Here is a 26,665-nt window from a genome sequence, read left to right as displayed (position 1 = left end):
TATCCCAAATTTCTTAAGCATTTCCTTAATATACTTTTGTTGATGGATCATGATTCCATCCTTTGATTGCTTAATTTGGAGCCCAAGGAAGAATCCTAGCTCACCCATCATGCTCATTTCAAACTCCGATTTCATTAGTTCCGAAAAATATAAGTAAAGGAGTTCATTTGTTGCACCAAATATAATGTCATCAACATATACTTGTACAACCAACAGTTCACTGGACTGTTGCTTCAAGAACAATGTTTTGTCAACGGAGCCTCTTTTAAAACCATTTTCAATAAGAAATTTAGACAATCTATCATACCAACATCTTGGTGCTTGTTTTAAACCATAAAGAGCTTTGTCTAATTTGAAAACATGGTTAGGCAAGTCATTGTTCTCAAATCCCGGTGGTTGCTCTACAAAGACATCTTCTTCCAAATATCCATTTAAGAAAGCGGTTTTGACATCCATTTGGAAGAGTTTAATGCCTTTGTGAGCCGCAAAAGCTATAAGCAATCGTATGGCCTCAAGTCTAGCTACCGGTGCATAGGTTTCATCGTAATCAATACCCTCTTGTTGGTTATAACCTTGCACCACTAGTCTAGCCTTGTTCCTTACGATTTCTCCCGAGTCATCAAGCTTGTTGCGAAAGACCCACCTAGTACCAATGACGGTACGATTAGGCGGTCTAGGGACTAAGTGCCATACCTCATTCCTTTTGAATTGATTGAGCTCTTCTTGCATGGCAAGCAACCAATCCACATCAGTCAAGGCGACTGTTACATTTGAAGGTTCAATTTGAGAAAGGAACGCATTGTGGGCACAATACTCATTGAGATGAGCGAGATTGTTGAGGGATGATCTTGTTCGAATTCCCGAGTTGAGATCACTTGTGAGATTAGTGAGTGGATGAGAGCTTTGATGTTTCCACTTCTTTGGAACAATAGTTTCTTGTTCCCCCTCACCGCATCATCCGTGGATGTTTTTATTGGCCTGGAAGGTTCTTCATCCTCTTTGTTTTGGTTTTCTTGATTGGAGGCAGAAGCAACAGTCGTTGGGTCTGTTGCTTCCAGAGAAGAATCAGTAGCAGAGGTGCTACGTGTTCCCCCTGAATTGCTGATCTCCTTTGAAGGTGACAGTCTCTCTGTCTGTTGCAATTCAGTGCTGGAAGCTTCTTCATCCTCGAATACAAAGTCCTTTCGAACAAGACCAATCTCAAACTCATCATCCTCATCCTCATCATCATCATCCATGTTTTGTACCTGTCCAAGCACACTAGATTCATCAAAAATGACATGGATGCTTTCTTCAATTAACAAGGTTCGTTTATTGTAAACTTTAAAGGCCTTGCTATGATCGGAGTACCCAATAAATACTCCTTCATCACTACGTGGATCGAACTTACCCAAATTGTTTTTACCATTGTTGTGAACAAAACATTTGCTTCCAAAACATCTAAAATATGAAATGTTGGGTTTTCTTCCACGTAACGATTCATAGGGAGTTTTATTTAATATACTCCTTATCATGACACGATTATGAATGTAGCAAGCGGTATTTACCGCTTCGGCCCAAAAGTTCTTAGGCAACTTACTAGTTAATAACATTGTTCTAGCCATTCCTTCAAGGGTTCTATTCATCCTTTCCACCACACCATTTTGTTGTGGGGTTCTAGGAGCCGAGAAGTTATGGTCTATACCATTGTCATCACAATAAGCACCAAATGATGAGTTTTCGAATTCGGTTCCATGATCGGTTCTCATTGAAACAAGTTTTAAACCAAGTTTATTTTGAATCTTTCTTAACCAAATTAGAAACTCATCAAATGTCTCATCCTTAGAGCTTAGGAAGAGTGCCCAAACGAACCTAGAGTAATCATCAACAATGACACACACATAACGACTACCACCTCTACTTCTAGTTCTCATTGGTCCACACAAGTCGATATGTAAAAGTTGCAACGGTTGAGATGTACTCATAATTCTTTTGGATTTAAAGGAACTTTTAACATGTTTTCCTCTAGCACATTCATCACATACTTTATCAATGTCAAATTTTATATTAGGAATGCCTTCAACTAAGTCAAGTCTTTTAAGGGTATTAAGAGTTTTTGTACTAACATGACCAAACCTTTTATGCCATAACCAAGGATCATTGTTCATTACACTCATGCAAGACATGGTGTGACCGGATAAAGAGTTCAAATTAGTTAAGTACACATCTTTGACACGTCTTCCTTCGAGTATTAGTTCATTAGTAGTGGCATCAAAAATTCGACACATATTGGCACGAAATTCAACAAAATTACCCTTGTCACAAAGTTGAGAGATGCTAAGGAGATTATGCTTCAAACCTTTGACAAGCCGCACATTGTCGACACAAAGTAAGGATGACTTACCAACTTTTCCAATACCAATTACTTCACCTTTCTTGTTGTCACCAAACCTTACCGTGCCACCATCATATGCTTTAAGTGAGAGGAATTGGCTTCTATCACCCGTCATGTGACGAGAGCATCCACTATCCAAGTACCAATTGCGGCCGCCTCTCACCAAGCCCTACACAAGATTAGTTTTTGAGTTTAGGAACCCAAATGAATTTGGGTCCCTTTTTGTGATCAACATAACTTGTGGTGTCTTTCTTAATGTTCATTTCATTTAAAGCTTTGGTGTTCTTGTCAATGTCATCAAATCGTTTTGTACATGCATTAAAAACATGACCATTGTCACCACAATAATTGCAAATGATGTATTCGGGAAGACCTACATACTTCCTTCCTCTAAAATCGTTTTTAGGCTTCTGGATGCAACAGTCAGTCTGACCGTTCCATTTGAAGCCCAAACCCGCAACTTTATCACATTTCTCGGTTTGATTCGTGAGGAAGTTTAACACGGTTTGACTTTCTTCCCATTTTTCAGTGATATTCTTAGCATTAACAAGTTCATTGGTCAAGTCATGGACACGTGAGAGGAGATGCAAATTCTTTTCTTTTTCTCTCTTGAGTTCATCATCGTTATCACTTTCTATTGACAATCTTTTCTCAACAATGAAGTCATGGGTGTGGTTATTGAGTTTAGACACGAGATATATGATTTTTTCTTTGGACTCTTCATACTTAGACGTCATCTTGTCAAGTCTTTGGTTTAGATCAACGATTTCATCGGATCTAAGATGAGGAGAAGAGCTAGAAGTGCTACATTCGGGCATACCCTTTTGAAAGAAGGTAAGCCTATCATGGAGATCTTCTATTTCATTCTTGAGACAAACAACCTCACTCTTAAGACACTCGTTTTCATTTTCCAACCATTCACTCTTTCTTTTAAACTTGTCTAAATCGTGGTCAGAAGCAACAGTCTTAGACACTGTTTCTTTTAAGTCTACAACTTCAACTACAAGGTCATAGATCTCATTTTCAAGATCATCTTTGTCCTTCAAAAGATCATCACGTTCCTTGGTTAGAGAGGAAACTTGCATCACCAAGGTAGTGTTGACATTTTCAAGGTCAGAGACATCCGTGGGGGTCAACCTAAGACGCTCAAGTTCTTTAGTCAAATGTTTGTTTAACTTGTTGACTCTTTTGACCTTCATTATATGCCTCAGATGTGACGGTTGACGTGATCTGTTGCTTTTAGTTCATTTTTCAGATTAAAGTTCTCTTGAGCAATTTCCTCAATCTCATTTTGCATTATATCAAGCTTATCATTTTGAGACCGACATTTATCAAGAAGATGATCAAGAAGCTTACATACTTTCTCTTTGGAGTAAGTTCTAGCCTTGGCCTTTAGATGATTTACCTCGTTGTCGGAATCGGAGTCGGAATCGTCGGGGTTAGCCATGAGGCATCTTAAGTGTTCAAGTTTTGAGGTTTTTGAGACTTTTTCTTTACCATGATTTGCAAGACACATTTTAGCCTCAAGTTCCTCCTCGATGAGTTCCTCATCTTCCTCGGAGTCGGACATTCCCCAAATAGCACTCATGACTCTATGTTTATAGTCCTTTTTAACCTTTTCTCTTCTTTCCTTAGATTTGATTTCTTCCCACTTGGGACATTCTTTAATTTGATGAGTTTTATCACCACATTTAAAGCATCCCACGGTGGAGGTAGGTCGTTTCTTAGGAAAGCGTTTTTTCGAGTAATTATTAGTGAACCTATTGTTACCTTGTCCATTGACCAACCCGGCTAAGTTCCTTGTGAACATAGCAAACTCGTCTTCCTCCTCATCTTCTTCATCACTTGGAGAAGATGTGAGGGCGAGACTCTTTCCCTTTGATGACTCACTAGAATGCTTATCGAGGTTAAACTCGTGAGCCATTAGTGATCCCATTAGTTCATGAAGAGATAGGGTTGACAAGTCTTTAGCTTCCTCTATGGCGGTGACTTTAGGTTGCCATTTAGGAGTTAGACTACGAAGGATTTTTCGAATGATGTCCTCGGACTCGAAATTCCTTCCTAGACTTTGAAGCTCATTAATAATACAAGAAAAACGAGAAGAGAAACTATTTAAAGACTCGTCCTTTGACATTCTAAACATTTCATATTGTTGCATGAGAAGGTCAATACGGTGTTTTCTTATTTGGGACGTCCCTTCATATGCAAGTACAAGGGAATCCCAAATAGATTTTGCCGTAGGACACCCGGAGATTCGACTAACTTCCCCCTCACCAACACAACGTTGAAGAATCGACATTGCTTTGGAATTCTTTTCGGCAAGCTTGAAGTCGTTCTCATTGTAATTTCTTTCCTCTTTTGTCTTGGTGAAACCGTTAAGAATATCGGTTTCCTCAATGACAAGAGGTCCATTTTGGATGATGTTCCAACATTGATAATCGATACTTTTGATGTAATGTTCCATTTTGAGTTTCCACCATCCAAAATTCGAACCGGTAAAGACCGGGATCTTGGAGTGTTTCTCGGAATCCATTACCCACGAATCAAACTCTAAGGGGATTAGCCTCTATCAAGAGCACGAGGCTCTGATACCAATTGTTGAGTTTATGGATTCAAGTACCTAAGAGGGGGAGGGGGTGAATTAGGTACTCTTTTAAAAATTTTAACTTCAACTTTATTGGATTAAAGTAAGTTAAGTGAACAAAAGAGATTAGAGGATACTTTGAATAATATTGAAAGATTGAACAAGTATCACGATGAATGTTTCTTTGAAGTATGAAAGCAACAATCGTTATTTGTATCTATTTGTCTCAGTTTGTGGAGTATAACTGCAGACCAAATGCGACAGTATGATGAACTGTTACTTCTAAGGTTCAAACAAAGCAAAGCAAAACAAACAAAGTAAATTGCAGCGGAAATAAAGTAAAAACAATGAACACAAGATTTTTGAATTGGTTCAGCAAATACTCAAGTGCCTACGTCCAATCTACCTTTTTATTACTTTCCTTTAGTGATCTACTCCAACAACTAAAAGACCCTTGTAATAAAAGACGCCAACCTACTCCGGTTGCAAAGCTAGTACAAGAACTACTCCGTTCTTATGACAAGCTAACTCGCAATCTACTCCGATTGCCAAGAGTTAAAGGACTACTCCGTCCTAGAACTCAACAACTCACAACCTACTCCGGTTGCCAACTCACAACCTACTCCGGTTGTCAAGAGTTAAAGACTACTCCGTCCTAAACTCTACTAACACACTTAGAATGTTATAGGATCAAGTTTCCACTAACACATTCTTAACAAAGAATAGAGGTGGACAACTTTTACAAGATCAACAATTCTTAAGCAAGAGAGTTTAGTATAGAAAAGCAACAGTAGCCACGACTGTAGAAACTGAAGACACTTGAAGACTTTTAAAGGATTTTGCAAACAAACACGATTTTTAAGCTTTAAAAATAATTTGCAAAGTTGGAAGAATTAATTCAGAAAAGTCTTAGGTTTTATGAGGAGGATGGCACGTCTTATATAGAGGAGGTGAGTGAAGGGGTTGTTAGGGTTTTGAAGGGTCAAAGACCTCACATGTGAAGGGCAATAGCAACCACCCAAAACTTGCACCAAAAAGGCCTCTTTTGCAAAGGTAAGAATAGGGAAAGATGGTTTGAAAAATAACCTTAAAAGCTCATGCAAATTCTGAAAACAAAGAGAGAAAAGACAAGTCACATGATGACAAGTTGACACTAAAATGGCAAAAAGCATTCTTTGTTTTCTTAAAGACTCAAAGGATTGAATTTGCATAAAGAGGAAACATTTTGAAATAATTCAAACCACTCTTTAATGAATACCATCTCCTTAATAAAAATCTGATTTTTTATCTTTGAAAATAAAAGTCACGTGAAAGCTTTTGAAAGATAAAAAGGGGTCTTCAAGTTTTTACGAGTTGTGGCATAATCCAAACAGCTGTTTGCGTGTGAAAGCAACAGTCGTCTGGACTGTTTCTATTACTCTAATATACTCTACTTTCTTGCTTGTACATTAGATGACACATGACTTATTACAATGGGATTAATAACAACTTCAACACTTCTTAATCCATGCTTGATATGATCATATATCCTGAAAAGGTAAACTAAGATAACACAAATCAAATGGGCATGTTATCATCAACATAAGGAACCCAACAATTCTCTTTATAGTCGACAAACAAAGAGAACTTCAAAAAACGGAGTGAATAAAACATTAACTGAGCTAACTGTGCAACGCTATAAACCACTTTTATAAATATATTCTGCACTTAATCAAACACTCGAGCCCTATAATTAGGCACAGCTATGTAATATCACAAATTCTTATTTGTGACGGCACTATCCGTCACAAATAAGTGACGGGTCGAATACATACCAAATAATAAGAAAATGGGGCGGGTCACTAGTGCATGTAGGCTGAGTAGAGGATTGAGTAGTCTGATCTTGTGTCTCCTAAAGTGACATTGAAAAATAAAAAATTAATATTTATTTGTTGTTTCAAGGAGGCAAGGACATTTCATTCAGACTCTTTTCATTTACCATGTTCTCAAATTTTCTTTTCTAGTCACAAAAGTTTAATAAAAAAACCTCTCTATTTCCATTTTCATCCAAAATCTAGAAAATACATCATATCAAAATCTAACAAAAAAAATCAAAAATACATATCATCTTCATAACCGAATGAAGCAAAATGAAATGAGCAGACAAACGAGATTAAAGCTAAATATTGGGTTTTTCTTTTTATTATCTTTGAATGTTTAGTTAATTAGATCTAATATGTTGAAATTTGAAGGTAAACATTGTGTTTGCCTTAACTTTTGATTTTAGTTTATGTGTTGTTGTTTTGAAGCCATTTTAGGGTTTGTTGTTCATTTTTTGTTGATTATAGTTGAAATTTTGCTTGAATGTGCATAGGAGTCATAATAGGATTTGTTGTTAATTTTTGTTAATATTTTGGTTTTTTCATTTTTACGGATTTTTTGTTGTTTTAATTTTGGTTTGTCCATATCATATTACATTTCAACTTTGTTTAATATGGTTTATATATTATGTTTATAAACTTGGACACTTTGTTACTATTTGTAGATATAACTTAGTTTAACCGATCATTATTAATAAACATATAACTGAGAATGGTAACATATAGAATTAAACTATCAACAGGGTGACCGACTTAGGAAAGTTTTTGAGTACTATAAAATGTAACTAATTATCAATTGATTTGGATTTATTTTTGACTTATGCATATATGGTAACATATTGTATAGATATGGTAACAATTTATACTTGTAAAGTATATTTGTGAAGTATATTTTATGACCAATTTCTTTGAAAATGTCGTTAAGCTGAGATTATTCCATATTTTGTTACAAAAGGTACATTTGTTACTACTTGTGGATATAGTTTTGTTTTATTGATTATTTATTAATGAACATATTATTGAGGATGGTATAGATGTTAAACTGTCAACATGGTAAACTGTTTAGTAAAGTTGTGGAGTACTATAAAATGTAACCAATTATCAATTGTCTGTGACCATTTCTTCCAGTTGTATTATGGTAACATTGTTCTCTTGACGTGGTGACATAATGTATATTTCGATATTTTTTGTGCAAATTAGTCCACAGCTGAACCTGAACCTGCCACTGAGGATCTCAAGTACAGCCAACACTACACACGCATTAAAATCAAAAGAGGTTAAAAGGTTGTGGGTGATCTTTGCGCAAAAGGTGGAGGTCGTGCAAGAAACTTGATAGTTTAGTGTTTTGAGGAACTTATTTTAAAAATGTTACCATTTAAATCAGTATAGTACCTATGACACTGTATATATTATCATTTTTGCACAAAGTGTTACCATATTGAAATTGATATCATAATGGATAAATATATAAACAAGTTGTTATTCTTTGTGTATTACTTATGCCAGTGCATTTTACAAATTATGTTTATATCTTTTATCAATATGTTACCATTGAAAAAAGGAATTAGATATGTCATTGTATATGTTCTAAAGTGTATAATCTGTTATCACAGGCTGTGAGTTTCAACATCAGGAAAACAACATCTCGCACAATATATTAATGAATATTTTCATTTTTGCACAATATGTTATTATATTAAATTTGGTAACACAATACTAAATATGTAAACAATTGACCTTCTTGGTGTATTTCATATGAGAGTGTAATTTACAACTAAGGTTCACATTCTTGCACAATATGTCAGCATATAAAATTTGGTACCATAATAGATAAATATGTAAACAATTGACATTCTTAGTGTTTTTCTTATGGCAGTGTAATTTACAAGTATTGTTTTCATTCTTGCAAAATATGTTGTCATATACAGTTTGGTAACATATTGGGTAAATATGTGAACATTTGACATTCTTTATGTATCTCTTATGACAATGTATTTTATAAGTAATGTTACCATTCTTAAGCAAACTATTACCATAGTGAAGCTGGTAACATTATGTCTAAACTTGTAAACACCTATGGCATTCTATATGTTAAGTAATGTCCAAATTCTTTTTCGGTATGTTACCATATACAAGTTGGTAACGTAATTAATAAATATGTGGACAATTGACATTCTTAGTGTATCTCTTATGGCAAGTGTATTTTACAAGTAATGTTATCATTCTTGCACAAACTGTTATATATTGAAATTGTTAACATTATGTCGAAATATGTAAACACCTATGTCATTCTATATGTGACCATTTTAGAAGGTGACTCGTCTATGGCATTGTATATGTTAAGCAATGTACTCGTTATCGCACAATATATTACCATATAAATGTTGGCAACATAAGAGTTAAAACATGTAAACAAATTGGCATTCCTGTTGTATTTTCTTTCGGTATGTAATTATGTATATGCCCATTACGTTCACATTCTTGTGGAATATGTCACCATTCCGAAGCAGTTTACAAATTGGCAAATTAGATATTACACATTAGATATTACATTCATATAGTCAAGTGTAGCATCATGCTCAATTCTTAAACATACACCAAATTGCAAATAAATCCAGGAAACCAACAAGGCAACTATAACTGATTAATAGTTCGTTTTCCTTTCAAGGTCATTTAAACCACCCGAAACTCACTTGGGTGCAAACATATGACTAAAAAATGATGACAATCTAACAACAAAGAATACCAAAAAAACAGTCACCAAAAATGGATGAATAAACCATTAACACAATTTAATTCACCATTTAAACCATGAACACCAAAAAGATATCAAAAATCCTAAAACAGGCCCCAAATCAAAAAAAAAAAATCAACCATCATTAAAAAAAAAATATGTGAATGAAAAAAAATTAATATAGTAGAAACAAAGTTCATCAATTTTTCAAATTGATACAAAGTTTAACAAAAAACAACAACAAACATAAGAAAAAAAAACGATCTAAAAAACGATAACAATCGAACTAAAAATGGTAACAATTTCAACAAAATCAACAGTAACAATAAAAAGTGAATTAATCAAAATTAAAAATGGAAAATAAACTAAAATTGGTAACATCAAACTTAATAAAGCAACTTACCAAGGAAAATGAACTAAAAATTTGATAAAAAAAAATAAACAAAACATAATAACATAGCAAGATCTTCATCGTACCATAAAAAATTAATTTCAAACATTGAATCTAAAAACTAAACAATCACCATAAAAAAAAGTAACAATAAACAACTAAAATGACATCTTAGGTTAAAAGTTTATATGAGAAAATCAATAATAAACAACATAGCAAGATCTTCATCGTAACATAAAAATTAAATTTGTTAACTGGTTCCCGTTTTGCTGCTTATTTCTTTGTCATCTTACCAATATTTATGATAATGTTTGAAATTTTGGTTGATTTGTAGGAAAAGTTTGATATGTGAGAGAAAGAGAGAATTTGAAAGGAAAGATTTTTTTTTTGTTGAAAATGAATGTGTGACTGTAGGTTTGAGAGGATTAAGCTAAAAGTGAATTGAAAATGTGGTAAATAACTCGCATTGGGAAGGCAAGAGTTTTTTTTATTGTTTTTTTAATGACAAAAGAGTCATTGTTGTCATTTCCAATAAAGAAATGCACAATACACACCCATCAACTCTCAACCCGTTTGCACTAAAAACGCTACTATTCACCCCGTCGCTAACTTGTGACGGATAACCCGTCACAAATAAGACTTATTGATGTAATATATCCTGCTAACGAGATTTCATGTTCATGACAACATCATATATAGTACAAATGCACATTTCAAACCCTCATTCAGCCACAAACACAATCATGAAATTGTATCTAACTAGCACAGTTCGCCCTAACCAGATACCGCTACTTTACACCAGAAAACCAAACTAAGCAGGTTATATAAATTAGTACAAATAAGTCACCATACCACAAACAAGGAGAGAAGGGACAAGATTAGACATCATAGGCATACTTACCCAAGACTTAGGTTATCCAACAACCAATATCTTTGAAAGATTTCACAGGAAGAATCAACACATGCACTATGATATTAACTCATAATGAAGAAGTATGGCAAGTGTACTTGTTGAGAAACATGTAAAATAGTCTTTAAAGAAATACAAGTTGCTTTTCTATTTTTCTCAAATATCTTCATCACAAACAGGGTACACCCTAAAAAAAAGACAATTACATCAGGCTGTCAACCATCCATTTTTCTTCCACCACTTTACCTGAGGTATGTCGTTTACTCTCCGCTGTTTAGCTAACATATTCATCACACATTGCAAATAACATTTTAAAATAAACAAGTGTATAAGCTACACTGAACTCAAACGAAGCTGAATGTCAGATTTCTGAATGCTGAAAGAGGCAATTATGTCAAATTATTGTAAATGCTTATATTATGTATGCATAGACCAATTTAAAAATGTGTTAATCACTTAATATTGTTAGCTAATTGGCCCACAAATCCCCCTGCGTTTTGCATCTCACTATAAAACCCAAGAGGAAATTCATCAGGCAACTAACAGGCCCAACCGGACCATATACTATTAAAGCAAAGGTCATCAAGAAAACAAATGTCCATTTTGCAGGAGAGGGGCAGCCATTGCTCTATCAGAAGATCACTTTTCAGGATGAAGAGGTAACTTTTAAAAATTTAAGATTATTTACTCAATTCTATTTAAGTTTGGCTTATCATTCCTATTTTTCGGGGACACGAATACAAAATTAGGCTTCACATCTTTGCAGATTACCGTTGTTTATACGCTCATTATGCTTGGCTGACACTTTATTATTTTTATTACTAACATTTGGATCTCTTCATTTATGCATCACATATGACAATCATAATAAGGTAGTTATATAGCTATTACTTAAATTAATTAGTAATATAAACCAGTTCAAACTTCACAATGTTGTGGCAAAAAATTATATGCTCTATACTAATATGTATTCGCATCATCACACCTTGTTTAACACACATCACGACAAGACGACCATCGTAGTGTGCGTATACTGAATTTGATGTTATCAGTACGCAAGGACACAGAACGTTCAGTTAGAAAAAAATGTTATGTTTTCGCGTACTTCATCTGCAACCGTCCATGCAAGTACACTTGAGTTTGTGTTTCTAAATATGTGAAAAAGTATGCAACCAAACCAATACCACAAATATGTTTTGAATCGGGTCATAAACTTTGGCTCTTACTTTAGGGTACCAAAATGAAGACCGTATTAGACCATGAAGCACTAGACGTATTTGACGGTGTATTCTAAGACGACATGGAATACGCCATTTCCAATGCCCACGTGAAAAGGCATACTCATCAGCTATCATCACTTCCTTCTTACAAAATAGAATTCAACACCAACACCATTATATAAGAGGCACCTGATAAACCAAACTACTTATCAACTGCATCTATCCCGAGAACACTCTTACTAGATAATCGCTACGGTAAGGAACGTCTGACTGATTTGCGATCTTGAATTTAAATGTGAAAAGGCAATGGAATATCATCTATAATCATTCGCTCTTAAACTGAATAACTATTTAACTTCACATGTGCTAGGAGTTGTTATATATGTAGACCATTACCGCCATGTAAACTAAACCTTACATCAGAACATCTGTAACATTATGGACTCTAAACCATACTTAACTGTACTACCAAGACACTTTTAACTAGCCCTTTGTCAATTGTAGCCATGAGCAGGTGCTGACAGTAACAACATGGGAAAAATTAGTTGTTCAGGAAGGTGATATAATACAATCTATGGCATCATCCTTTCCATTTGTCGGCTTTACAGACCTGAGGGCAAGTTTCCAAAGAGGTACGTACACTTTTCAGTTTGTGGTTACAAAGATAACACGACAAACATAAAATTACATAACCTTTTATGAACATATTCTATTCACATGCACGGGTTACGCTCTCAACAACACATACAACAGCAATTGTATTCAACCCGCCAGGGAAGCAGCTAATGCTCTTCGTGCTTGGTAAAAACTTCAAAATTGCCTACTGTTAGTGTTTGGGCTAAAAATAGCAAAATAAGAAAAGATCCACTTGGTAAATAAAAGAATCTAATAAGAGGAAAGGGAGCCCACGGTTGGAATAAAGCACGAAGAAGAGAATGGGCCGGCATGCATGCAGGAGAAGACTGAAGCCCATTGAAGGAGGCGTCCGGATTAAAGAAAGAAGAGTTAGGGAGAAGTTAGGGAGAAGACAGGGAGATCAGGGAGAATTGAGGGAGATGACCGAACATGGAAAGAGTTTTTATGGAAGTTATATTCCCTTTCCATAATCGAGGTAGGACATATCTAGGGTTCTTACCCTATAAATACCCCAAAGGAGCAATCAAAGGAGGACATTCATACCTTCAAACATACACACATCCTCATCAAGACATCACGTATTCGCATACACTCGTATACATTCATCCAAGATCCTGCTAATACGACGCCTCGTGCCAGCGAGATTAGGATTGCGTAACAATTGTAATTGTCCTCCTATTCGAGTATAGTGCAATATTTAGAAGGGTACCGTCCCTCCCGCGGTGGTTCCCAAATTGGGTTTTCCGCGTCACCAAATCTCATGTGTCAATTTATATTTCGTACTTTATTTCTTTATTTACGCATCAACATACGAACAATTGATCGAATATCCAACGAGTAAGACCACATTGACCCGAATCATCCAATTCGGTAAAATATACCCAAACAGTTTGGCGCCCACTGTGGGGGCATTGTGGTCGTCAATCATTGATACTCTAAATACACAATGGATAAGCAAGCATCGATCGCCATGTCAGGGAGCAGACAACCGTCGCCACCACACACTTCTACTCAAAATCCAGCATCAACAGTGGTAACACAGGCTCCCAGACATACTCTGAGAATAACACCAACAGCAAAAACCTCCCTACCTACTAAGACTCCTGCTGTCGCAACCCAAGCCAGATCAGATAAGGGAGCAAAGAAGTTCGAGCCTCCCGCCGCCTAGTCCACACAAATCTTGCTCACTAGCGTAGAGAATCTCCAGAAAGCCATGGAAAACATGAGAGAAGACCGGAAAAGAAAGTCAAGTCAAGCGAGGAAGAGGGACAGAGAGCTCTGGGCACAGATTGACATTCTCAAACAGCGGTCCGTCACTCGAGCAAGCAGGACAGGGGAGGAAAGGTCTCCACTAGTAGATCTGACGCAGGGGGCATCGGGTAGTAGGAATCCACTTCGACAGGATACCTACGAACCGATAACAAGATTGGATCGTCTCACAATACCATCGGATGGAAGGATAACCCTACAAGGGCCGGGATACCTCACGCCGTATAAGCGGCATGACCACGGTGTGTGGAAGTACGAGCGGTGGCATCCTCGCGCAGTCCCGCAACGATTGATCAGACACCTGGAGTAGGATCCGAGTCGAACCAACTGATGAACTGGCTGCAGGGGACAGTCATTACATTAACTCCTATAGCCGCTGAACACGTCGAGAACCTTCAAGAGCTCGGATCGGGCAAGATATTGAATCAAGGCGGTGACGTGACGGGCTCGATTCAGCCGGCAAAGATAACAAATCAGCGATTGAGCTAAAGGAGATGCGAGCGGGTCCAGTGGCCGCCACCCCACTCGAGAAAGCAGCACTAGACAGCTATGCCGATTCGCCATTCGTAGACACTATATCCATCACAGCCATGCCAAAGGAATTCACAAATCCAAATATGCCTCTCTTCGACGGCACAGTAGATCCCTTTGATCATATAAGCCAATATAAGCAGAAGATGATGACAGTAAAAGCCGTAGGGCAAGTCAAGGAGGCTTGCATGTGCATAAGATTTGGATCCACCTTAACGGGACCGACACTTCGATGGTTTGTGATCCTGTTTAACAGGTCGATATCTACATTTGCTGAATAAGTGAACGCATTCACTCAGCAATTTGCAAGCAGCAGGAAGCCGCAGAAGCATGCAGGAGATCTATACAGAATCGTCTAGAGGGCAGGAGAGACCATTGGAGAATACAATACTAGGTTCAACAATGAGAAGGTAGCAGTACGATAGTGCGACATTTCGACAGCAGTAGAAGCCTTTAGAAGAGGCCTCCACCATGACTCCGACCTATACAAGCAGCAAACTATGCATCCCTACCATAGTTTTGAGGCCGTACAGGAAAAGGCAGTTGCCGCAATTAGACTGGAAGAAGACATACTAGCCAGAGCCAGCCTACCTAATGCACCAAGTGTTTCTAATACCTCAGCCGTGGAGAAATCAAGAAGAAAGCAAACCACCAGCAAGAAAGACGAGAGGTACAGACCATATGGAAGGGGAGACAACAGAATCGAGGAAAATCATCAACTCCCTACTCTGGCTGAATATGGATTCACTACAGGTATTGGAGGAATCCTGAAAGCACTCAGGGAGATGGGAGATGGAGTCAGGTGGCCCAACCCACCAGTAGGGGAGCAAGCATGGAGAAAGGATAGCAAAAAGAAGTGTGAGTTCCACCGTGATATTGGGCACAACACTGAGGATTGCTACCCATTACGAAGAGAGATCAAGCGCCTGTATGAACAAGGAAAGCTAAGCCACCTATTACCACGTGGGGGCAAGTAACAGGATAAGGTAGGCTCCACAAGGCCTACAACCCCACCCACATGCACCAAAATCATAAACGTGATAGCAGGTGGCTCAGACCTAAGCGGGCTGACATACTCAGCAGCTAAGAGACGTGCTATCGAGACCAAAGGAGATAGGCCAGCAAATTCTTGCAGAATTTCTCACAGCGACTTACCAGCTGTCAGCTTTGATGAAGGAGATACATACGACGAACGAGAACACCATGACGCACTTATTATCACCTTATCAATGGCCAATTGCACGGTTATAAAGGTCCTGGTAGATACAGGCACTCAAGTCCTTTGATCATGTTGAAGACCATAGAGAACATGGGATTCATCGAGAAGGATCTCTGAAGAAGACTATCCCGCTAGTAGGCTTCGGTGGGGAAACAACTAACTCATTTGGGAGAAATAGTCATCCCAACCTATATGGGAGGAGTCAACAAGCAAGTCGGTGTATCCGGTTATAGACGGCCCCTCCACCTCTGATGTCATCCTGGGAAGACCGTGGCTACACCAGATGAAAGCAGTCCCCTCAACATATCACCAGTGCATAAAGTTCCCCACACCATGGGGAGTAGATACAATAAGAGGAGATCATAAGGTAGCTAGAGGCTACTATAAGAAGGCACTCAAGTGTACTGTCAGCCCTCCCGCATAGCAATTACAGAAACGGCCTGTCCAGGACGAATACATCGAGCCCCGAGCGGAAGAGCTAGATCAAATTGCTGGACAATTTTGCACCCAGAGAGAAGCGTGCTAATTGGAGTGGATGCACAGGAAGCTTGAGGCAACAGTTAATTAAATTTCTACAGGATAACATGGACTGTTTTGCATGGTCACACGATGACATGATAGGAATAGATCCGTCCATCATAACGCACAAGCTTAGTGTGGACCTAAAGTGTAAACCCATCCAGCAGAGAAGAAGAAAGTTTGCAGCAGAAAGGAACAAGGTGATCAACCAAGAGGTAGATAGTCTGTTGGCAGCAAAGAAAATAAGAGAAGTAAAATATCCAAAATGGCTGTCTAATGTGGTGGTGGTACCTAAGAAAAATGGAAAGTGGAGAGTATGTGTGGACTTCACCGACCTCAACAAGGCATGCCCTAAAGATTCCTTCCCACTGCCTCATATTGATGCAATGGTAGACGCGACAGCTGGACATGAGATGCTGACATTCCTGGACGCATGGAGTGGATACAATCAGATCAAGATGGATTCCTGCAGATCAAGAGAAGACAGCATTCATGTCTGAGAGAGGAATATATTGCAACAACGTTATGCCATTCGGCCTGAAGAACGCCGGCTCCACGTACCAAAGGCTAGTTAACCGTATGTTCAAAGAGCAGATAGGAAGAACTATAGAGGTATATACTGATGACATGGTGGTGAAATCAGAAAGAGCCAAATATCACATGCGGCATCGGCGAAACATTCAAAGACCCTAAGGGGAATACTGAGAATGAAGCTAAATCCATCTAAATGCACCTTCGAAGTATCTTCTGGCAAATTCTTAGGCTATATTGTAACTCAAAGAGGGATAGAGGCCAACATTGAGCAGATCAAAGCCGTCTTACAACTAGAGTCACCTGAGAAGCCTAAAGATGTTCAAAGACTAGCTGGAAAGATAGCAGCCTTAAGATGGTTCATCTCGAGGTCTTAAGATAAGTGCAGGCTGTTTTACGACATACTAAGAAAGAGTCAGAAGTTTGAGTGGACCACGGATCACGAGCAAGCATTCAGAGAGCTGAAACACTACCTCAGCAGCCCACCACTACTGTCGAAGCCGAAACCAGGAAAACCACTATTCATATACCTGGCCGTCACAGAGGTGGCAGTGAGCGTTGTTCTGGTCAGAGAGCAGGAAAAAGAGCAGAAGTCAGTGTACTACGTATGCAAGTCTCTGCTGCCTGCAGAGACCAGGTACACATCTCTTGAAAAGTTAGTATTAGCATTGGTAGTAGCATCTCGCAAACTGCGCCCCTATTTCGAGTTTCATACTATACATGTCGTGACCAACTACGCGCTGAAATCTATCATGAGGAAGCTTGAACTGTTAGGCAGAATGTCAAAATGGTATGTACACCTCAGTGGGTATGATATCCAGTATGACAGGATGTGCAAGAATCAAATCGCAAGCACTGGCCGACTTTGTGTCAGACTTCAGCCCAGCCATCCAAAATCTGGCAGATGAGGAAATCCTCACCATAGGGGGAAGCTAGGAGGCAGAGGTCTGGCAGATGCATATTGATGGAGCCTCCAATCAAAGGGGGGCAGGTGTAGGGTTAATCCTGGGGTCACCACAAGGAGACCTAATAGCACAAGCGGTAAGATGTGAATTCAACGCAACCAACAATGAAACGAAGTACGAGGCCTTGATATTAGGAATGAAGCTAGCTCTGGAGTTAGGAGTCAGACACCTGCGCATATCCAGTGACTCTCTGTTAATAGTCAATCACGTGAATGACGAGTTTATAGCCAGAGATTCAAAGATGATTGCATACTTGAAAATAGCAATGGAATTAAAACAAAAATTCGCAACTTGCAAGCTTAAGCAAATCCCCAGAGATCAGAATGTGGAAGCAGATGCCTTAGCAACTCTGGGGGCAACATTTAAACTGACAGAACTTTCCACCATTCCAATAGCACACATGCTAGAACCTTCCACCGAGAAAGCAGATGAAATAGATAAAGGTGAATTGGAGGATCTACAGAACGGAGAAGGAGTCCAGGCAGTTACAGAGGCATGTGAGGGCTCTAAGCCAGCCGGTCAGCCGCCTGACCAAGAGGACGAACAGGCAGATGATATGGATTGGCGCACGCCCTACCTAGACTGGCTGCGTCATAGCAAGCTACCAGATGACAAGAAGGAAGTAAGGGCTTTCAGAGTGAAGGCTTCCAGATTCATACTTATTGACGATATGTTGTTCAGAAAATCACTAGCAGGCCCCTACTTACGGTGCCTGGACAAGGAAGAAGCGCATACTGTGTTACATGCTCTCCACAGTGGCGAATGTGGAAACCATGCAGGGGGCAGGAGTCTGGCAAATAAAGCCCTCAGACAGGGATACTACTGGCCTACAATGAAGGCAGATGCAACAGAGTACGCACGCAAATGTGACGCCTGCCAGCGCTCAACACCAATGATCCATCAGCCAGCAGAACCCTTGCACCCTATCATTTCTCCCTGGCCATTCATGGCATGGGGCATGGACATAGTAGGACCCCTACCAAGAGCCACAAGAAACAGGACATGGATGCTTGCGATGACAGATTACATCTCCAAGTGGATAGAGGCAGAAGCATTCACAGAAGTAAAAGACAAACAAGTCATTTCGTTTATAAAACGAAACATCATTTGCAGGTTTGGTATCCCATCAAAAATCATATGTGAAAATGGCTCACAATTCATCTCCAACGACACCGAGGGATACTGCGCCAGGTGGAACATCACCTTAAAAAAGTCAACACCCAGGACTCCAAAGTCCAACGGGCAAGCTGAGTCCAGTAACAAAATCATCATGGACAATCTGCGAAGGAGGTTACAGGAGTTAGGAGGAAAGTGGGCAGATGAATTGCCACTAGTATTATGGTCAGACAGAACGATGCCAAAGGTTTCAACAGGTCAAACACCCTTCAGCCTGGTGTTTGGCGCAGAATCAGTGATCCCATCAGAAGTTCTAGTTCTCACCCACAGGTATGGAAATATGACAGGAGAACTGAACAATGCGAAGATGGACAGAAGCCTGGACACAGTCGACGAGCTGCGAGCAAGCGCCAAAATACGTCTGGCTGCTTACAAGCACTCAGTGGCCAGGAGTGACAACAAGAATGTAAAAGTCAGGCTCCTGGAGGTAGGAGACCTGGTTCTCCGAGAGGTGTTTCAAAACACTAAGAACCGAAAAGCAAGCAAATTCGCCTACAAATAGGAAGGACCATACCAGGTAGAAGGAGTTGTTGGCCATGGTGCATACAGACTAATGACTATGGACGGTCAAATTATACAACGCCTATGGAACATACTTCACCTGAAGAGATATTACTTTTGATAATAAGTAGATGTTAGCCTTCAGAATGATGTACTATGAAAATCCAAATCATTTTGAAATAAAAATAAAAATCCGGTAGTAGGCATACTGCCAATTTAAGTCCCATTTCTGGTGTCTTTAACTGTTTTAAATTTTAAAACTGCTGCCAGATGGTGTGGTCTGACAGCGTCCTGGGACCACAATTGCTCTGGTACCCCATGAGATGGCTGACATGGCTGTCGTGTACCTATAAAAAATAATCAACTGGCTCTAACTAATATAGCTAGGGAAGTCGGGTCGAATCCACAGGGAGATGGGAAAATGCCAACTTAGTCTAAGTTCGTCTCGGTAACCAAATTGGGGGGTTTTAATTGATTGTTTATAAACTAATGATAAGGATAGGGAAGAGAAAATAAGAGAATAAGGATAAATCAAGTAGAGAAAATAGCTAAGACAAACGGTTCACCATAATCATTCAGTCAAGTAATCTAGGTCTCAGGTCAGTGCAGATACGGTCTGAGGGGCAGTGAATATCTCCTTTCGGTCTCAATTCGCCCTAAAGCACAAATAGCTTAGCTTTCGCCCTATATAATGCTCTATTGTTCGCTACTAGTCTCGCCTATTCCAACCTTTCGGTCCAGGTCAAGGGTCACTAAGATATAAATGCCTAATTGCGTCGACTCAATTAAACAGATACAATTAATTGCAGCAGTTAACAACAAAGATTATACTAGCATTAACCCAATAGATCAATTACTTTCCCTTCATAATTATGGATCCCCTATAGTCTTAGCAGAGGGGAATTAGCTACGCATCATCATTGAACTAGCAATAATAACAAATAGATAATCGAAACTAAACATAATAATAAACCTAATAAAGATTGAATTTAAGTAGAGATGAAGTAATAAGAGGAGAATAGGAAACACAAATGCAATAATTATGATTAAAGGATGAAAGAAGAATAATATAACCAATCGTAATCCAAATCTGAGTAGCAAAAGTGTAAAGCAAGAACAAAAATCCAAGAACAGTAGCAAAGTATAGAGTAAAAGTCAGTGAGAGAGGGAAGAGAGAAGAAGTTACGTTGTTCCCTCCTTCAGTCTTCTACGAAAAATCCAACTAAACCTAATCTATGGACTAATTACAAAAGCCCATACGAAAATTAGGCGGAAAAAGACTAAAGCAGGACAAACCACTCGATCGAGTGGAAATAACCCACTCGATCGAGCAAACTAGCACCAAACCACTCGATCGAGTGGAAATAAACCACTCGATCGAGCACTCCTTGCAAGGTCTTCTCGATTAGCTCCTTTAACTGCTCGATCGAGCAACTTGGAGTATATAAAGCATTCGATCAAGTAATTAATCACTCGATCGAGCTATGTTGGCACGTAAGACCTTAAAGCACCTTCCGAAACCAGCTCACGCGTCTCCAAAATGTTAGATTCCAAGCTCCGGGTCCTTATTCTCCATAAATGCATGCAATTGGGACAAAATAGGCTCGATTTAGCTCCTCTTTGGTTTATTCCTGCAAATTATATAAAACGAACCAAAGTAGAATATTTTGGGGTATTTTTAGCTACATGCTACATAAATAGTACAAAAATGCGTGTAAAAATGAGGTAAAAACCTTATACAAAATACACGCATCAAATCTCCCCAAACCAAACCTTTGCTTGTCCCTAAGCAAAATATGAATGCAAGTAATAATGAACATTGGAACGGGACCAACGCATCAGCTACAAATCACCTACCCGAACCAATTTAATGCAACACTGACAAAGTGGCAAATAAGAAGTGCAAACGAGTTAAATCAATGTTTCAAACTTACTGAACCGTCGACCTTGCAAGACTCAAAAGATATCGGACTCTCACGGGTCGCTTATCACTCAGAATTAGGCACAAGGTCAGTATATATGTGAAAGATAGAAAGAAGTAAAGTCACTCACCTAACTCGACCTATAAGAACATGCATGCAGTTAACATGAATAAAGTCTCTACAACCGTACATATGCATTCCAACCATACTAATGACCAAGACACATGCCGAGGACTTACAATTGGGTAAGTGAGGTAATGGGTAAGAAGGGGCTAAGATGAATTTGGATATGTGGAGTTAATAGCCAGGCTAACAACATCGAAATCCAAATTTGAACTGCATCCCAACTTCGTACTCAATATAACAAGATGCAACGGTGCAAAAACCATGCACTCTACTCACGAAACACCAAAACAAACTCGTCAACTCCCCATAAAAAAAACATGGGAGTGAAAATCATTATACAATTTCTCATTTTTTCCTTCACATATGATTTTTCTTTCTTTTTCTTCTTTTTCTTTTCTTTTCGTTTTCTTTTTTCATTTTTTTTTCATTTTTCATCCATCATTTTTTCTTTCATTCCCTTCAATTCCTCCACCATCTTCTGAAATCAGACAAAATAACCATATTGGAATAAAACATTCCAATAACTACTCGTCACTAGCTCGGCTAGGGTAGGAAGTATTATAGAAAGTAGCTAATAGGACAAAAAGGCAATTTGGCTATGTGGGGCTCATGGGTAGAATGAAATAAAAGGGAATTGCCTCTCCTAACAGGTGTCACCATCCACAGACCGAATGCATACAGGTATTAAGAAGACTAGGCTCATGCTTATGCAAATTGATGTTACATGCCTTAAAGAGAGTATTACTCACATCCTAGATGAAACCGGTCATGAATGTCACCAGTTTATAAAGCTCTAACCTCAGAATGTAATGTAGCTTGCCGATATAATGAATCAAATCTATTCGTTCAGATAAGAGAGAAACAAAACCTCGTAGATCATGCACATAATTATGCCAACTAAATGTCAAGAATATGCAAGGCTCAAGTAAGGATTCAATGTAGCGTCAATGTTCAAACGTTCCGACTCAAATTAAACATGAAATTTTTTGAATTTTATGATTTTTGAATTAATTAAAACAACAATGCATGCGAAAATAATTAAACGTGCAAGCGAAAATGCAAGAAAAACATGCAGACAGACACAGATATGGATGCATACCTCCCCAAACCAAACCGTACAATGCCCTTATTGAACCAAAAATAGGGAAAGGAATGCAAACTGAAGAGAAAAGGAGAAGTGGAGTCGGAAAACTTACAAAATGTCGTATAGAGGGACCTCCTCAAACCGAACATGAACATGGGAGGTCAAAGAAAGTCAAGCAGTAGCTCCATAGACGTAAAATAGCAGCTGGAAGACATAACTGCTCGATCGAGCAACTTGGAACAGCTCGATCGAACAAACTGGTATATGGAAGTAGGGGTGCTCACCGGTCCAAAACCGGACCGGACCGGATGAACCCGCGGACCGGATAACCACATATCCCAAGACCGGGGACCGGACCGGTTAGAAGGGGACCCGGACCGGACCGGAGACCGGTCACCATATTTTTTGGGACCCGGAGACCGGACCGGACCGGCCGGTCCGGGTCGGTTCGGTTCGGTTTGCCGGTCCGGACCACTTTTTGTTCACCCCTATATGGAAGTACTAGATCAAGTAGAAAACCACTCGATCGAGTAAGCGCGATTTTGGCTCTGGTCGATCGAGTAATAATATCACTCGATCGAGTGAATAAAACCCAAAAAGTGCTCGATCGAGTAGAAAAACTACTCGATCGAGTAACTTGACTTGCAAAATTCGCGTTAACAGCAAGGAAAGCATAAAAAGTTCGCAAAACAGCGTCTAAAGTTCAACATAAAGCTAAAGAAAAGTAAAATGTTCAACAAAAGTACAATAAAACAGTCCGGGCTGCCTCCTGGAGAGCGCTGGTTTAAGAGGTCCCGCACGACCTTTCTGGCATCAATTAACTGGCGCGTCTAGCTCGTCGAAGTACAGGACTTCAACACGATTGTCTGCTTTATTTGCCTCATGGTAATGCTTCACATATTGCCCATTCACCTTGAACCTACTACCTTCAGAGTCTTCGAGCTCCACGGATCCAAATTTGGTAACAAATTTTGTCCACCGTATAAGGACCACTCCACCGGACTTGACTTGCCAGAAACAATCTCAATCGGGCATTAAACAAAGCAAAGACCTTTTGCCCAACGTGGAACTCCCGAGGTAGAATTCTCTTGTCATGCCATCTCTTCGTCTTTTCTTTGTATATGCGCGATCTATCATAGGCATTTAGCCTAAACTCCTCCAACTCATATAGCTGCAAAAGACGATTCTGACCACACAATTTAGGATCAAAGTTAAGCTCACGAATTGCCCACCAAGTCTTACATTCCAATTCAAATGGTAAGTGACATGATTTCCCATAAACTAACCTATAAGGTGATGCACCAATTGGTGTCTTAAAGGCAGTTCTGTAGGCCCATAATGTGTCCTCTAACTTAAGACTCCAGTCCTTCCGTGATTTAGAAACTACCTTAGATAAGATCTCTTTCAACTCGCGATTAGAGACCTCAACCTGACCACTAGTTTGAGGATGATACCCCAAACCATGCCGGTGTTGGACACCAACTTTAGACAGAATAGAAGTTAGTTTCTTTTCTTTAAAGTGCATTCCCCCATCACTAATGACGACCCTAGGGACACCAAATCGGAGAAATATGACCTTTTTGAACATTTTTATCACGGTCTTGGCATCACAATGGGGTGAGGCAATGGCCTCAACCCATTTTGACACATAATCTACAGCCACTAAGATATTCCTGTTACCTTTACTAGACGGGAACGGTCCTTGGAAATCAATGCCCCAGACATCGAAAAACTCTACCTCTAAGATGCCGTTTTGTGGCATCTCATGTCTCTTCGAAATGTTTCCCGATCGTTTGCAAGCATCACAAGCTGAAACAAAAGACTTAGCATCAGCAAACAAAGAAGGCCAGTAAAAACCAGACTGAAAAACCTTAGCCACGGTGCGCGATGGATCGTGGTGACCACCATAGGAAGAGGAGTGACAGCCTTCCAGGACTACTTTGGCCTCCCACTGCGGTATACACCGTCTCTAGAGACCGTCTACACATTCCTTAAACAAATAAGGATCATCCCAGAAATACTGCTTAGCGTTATACAGAAAACGCTTCCTCTGCAGATGAGAAAGGTCAGGCGGAAGCTTGCCACTGACATCGAAGTTAGCTATATCTGCATACCAAGGCTCTTGGTTAATAAGAGACGATATAACAGCAATTAAAGTATCGTCAGGGAAAGAGTCATCAATAGGTAGAGAATCTTCCCCTTCTTGTTGCATCAGTCACGACAAGTGATCAGCTACAACGTTCTCAGCTCCTTTCTTATCCTTGATCTGCAAATCAAACTCATAAAGAAGGAGTATCCATCTCAATAGCCGTGGTTTAGCCTCCTTCTTAGCAAGAAGATGCCTCAAAGCTGCATGGTCAGTAAAAACAGTAACTTCTGACCCAACTAAATAAGAAAAAAACTTCTCTAAGGCATAAACTACAGCCAACAGCTCCTTCTCAGTGGTAGTGTACTTCACTTGAGCCTCATCAAGAGTTCGGCTCGCATAGTAGATTGCATTCAGAGCTTTGTCTTTCCTTTGGCCTAGCACCGCTCCTAGTGCATAGTCACTGGCATCACACATTATCTCAAACGGCAAGTCCCAGTCGGGAGGCTGTATGATCGGCGCAGAGACTAAAGCCTGCTTTAACCTGTGAAAAGCAGAAAGACACTCATCAGTAAACACAAAAGGGGCATCCTTAAGTAGCAACTGTGTAAGTGGTTTAGCAATTTTTGAGAAATCCTTGATAAACCGGCGATAAAAGCCCGCGTGGCCAAGGAAACTCCTCACCCCCTTAACATTGACAGGAGGTGGTAATTGCTGAATCACTTCCACCTTTGCTTTATCAACCTCTATTCCCCTATCAGAAACTAAGGGCCCTAAGACAACTCCCTCGTTGACCATAAAGTGGCACTTCTCCCGATTCAAAGACAAGATTAACCTCAATCAATACACGCCGCAACACTTTCTCAAGGTTTGACAGACAGTTAGAAAAATCACTTCCATAAACACTGAAATCGTCCATGAAAACTTCAATAATAGACTCAATATACTCTGAAAATATCCCCATCATACACCTTTGAAAGGTGGCAGGGGCATTACACAAACCAAAAGGCATCCTGCGATAAGCAAAAACGCCCTGAGGACAAGTAAATGTAGTCTTAGCTTGATCGTCGGGTGTATAGGATCTGGAAGAACCCGAATACCCGTCTAAATAACAGAAAAACTTATGAGAAGCTAACCTTTCTACCATTTGATCAATAAAAGGAAGGGGAAAGTGATCTTTCTTGGTGGCGGCATTAAGCTGTCTGTAGTCTATGTGTGGGAAATAATCTGTATACTTCCCTTTAACATGAAGGATTATAACGATATAATAAAGATGATCTATGGTCATAAAATAAAATACATAAGCATAAGTAAAAAGATTTAGAATTAACCTCGGGTCCTTGCAAAATTGGCCTAAGAACAATATAAATTGATATTCGCCTATTAGTTGCACCCAAGACGATCTAAGATATACCCTTTGATTATGCTAGAAATCAATCTAAAATTTTCTGTAAAATTTTATTGTCTTTGTGTTTTCATTAAATAATTATCTCATCAACACATTGACTAACTTTTTAGTCATTTTGGGCATCAATGTAATTATATTTCTATAACCACATTTCTCAAATACGTCCTATAGGTGTGACCTTTAGGGACCAGTTGATCACCGCCATCTGTATGATAATAACGTCAAACTTTCTAGCAAGCCAAGCGTTATTAGGTAAACGTTAATCAACTGATTAAATATACGAAGTATACCCTTGTGAACCTGTAAGAGATTTACAAATGTTATCACACTAATTTGTGGAGGACACAAGCTCCAACAAACTCCCACTTGTCCTCACAAGTGTATGTGTGATAACCGATTCTCATATCCTTTAAAATTTCTCCCACTCAATGTAAAACAATTTGCAAATCCGAATTCACACTGATAAACGAATCAACATTCGAGCATGGCCATGCATTTCAGTTACAACTCCTCGAGTGGCCCTGAGAAATAACTATACCTGATAAGGGATGGATATTTTCCTCAACTCAAATCTTGCAGATGTAAGCACAAAGTATGAAATGACCAGAAAAAATCTACTT

At 39.1% G+C, this 26,665-nt stretch overlaps 1 long non-coding RNA gene across 1 annotated transcript in view; it reads left to right on the top strand.

Annotated features, from left to right (window-relative positions):
* Window positions 1-11,025: 11,025 nt before the first annotated feature.
* Window positions 11,026-26,665, top strand: part of LOC141626770 (uncharacterized) — a 40,687-nt gene continuing 25,047 nt past the window's right edge. The window contains exons 1-3 of the long non-coding RNA XR_012536352.1: window positions 11,026-11,103; window positions 11,462-11,511; window positions 12,577-12,704. This is a non-coding gene — a long non-coding RNA (uncharacterized LOC141626770). The remainder of the gene's footprint in view (window positions 11,104-11,461; window positions 11,512-12,576; window positions 12,705-26,665) is intronic.

The sequence above is a fragment of the Silene latifolia genome, chromosome Y (assembly GCF_048544455.1).
Source record: "Silene latifolia isolate original U9 population chromosome Y, ASM4854445v1, whole genome shotgun sequence".
Classification (NCBI taxonomy): Eukaryota; Viridiplantae; Streptophyta; class Magnoliopsida; order Caryophyllales; family Caryophyllaceae; genus Silene; species Silene latifolia.
This window is presented reverse-complemented; position numbering and strand designations above follow the sequence as displayed.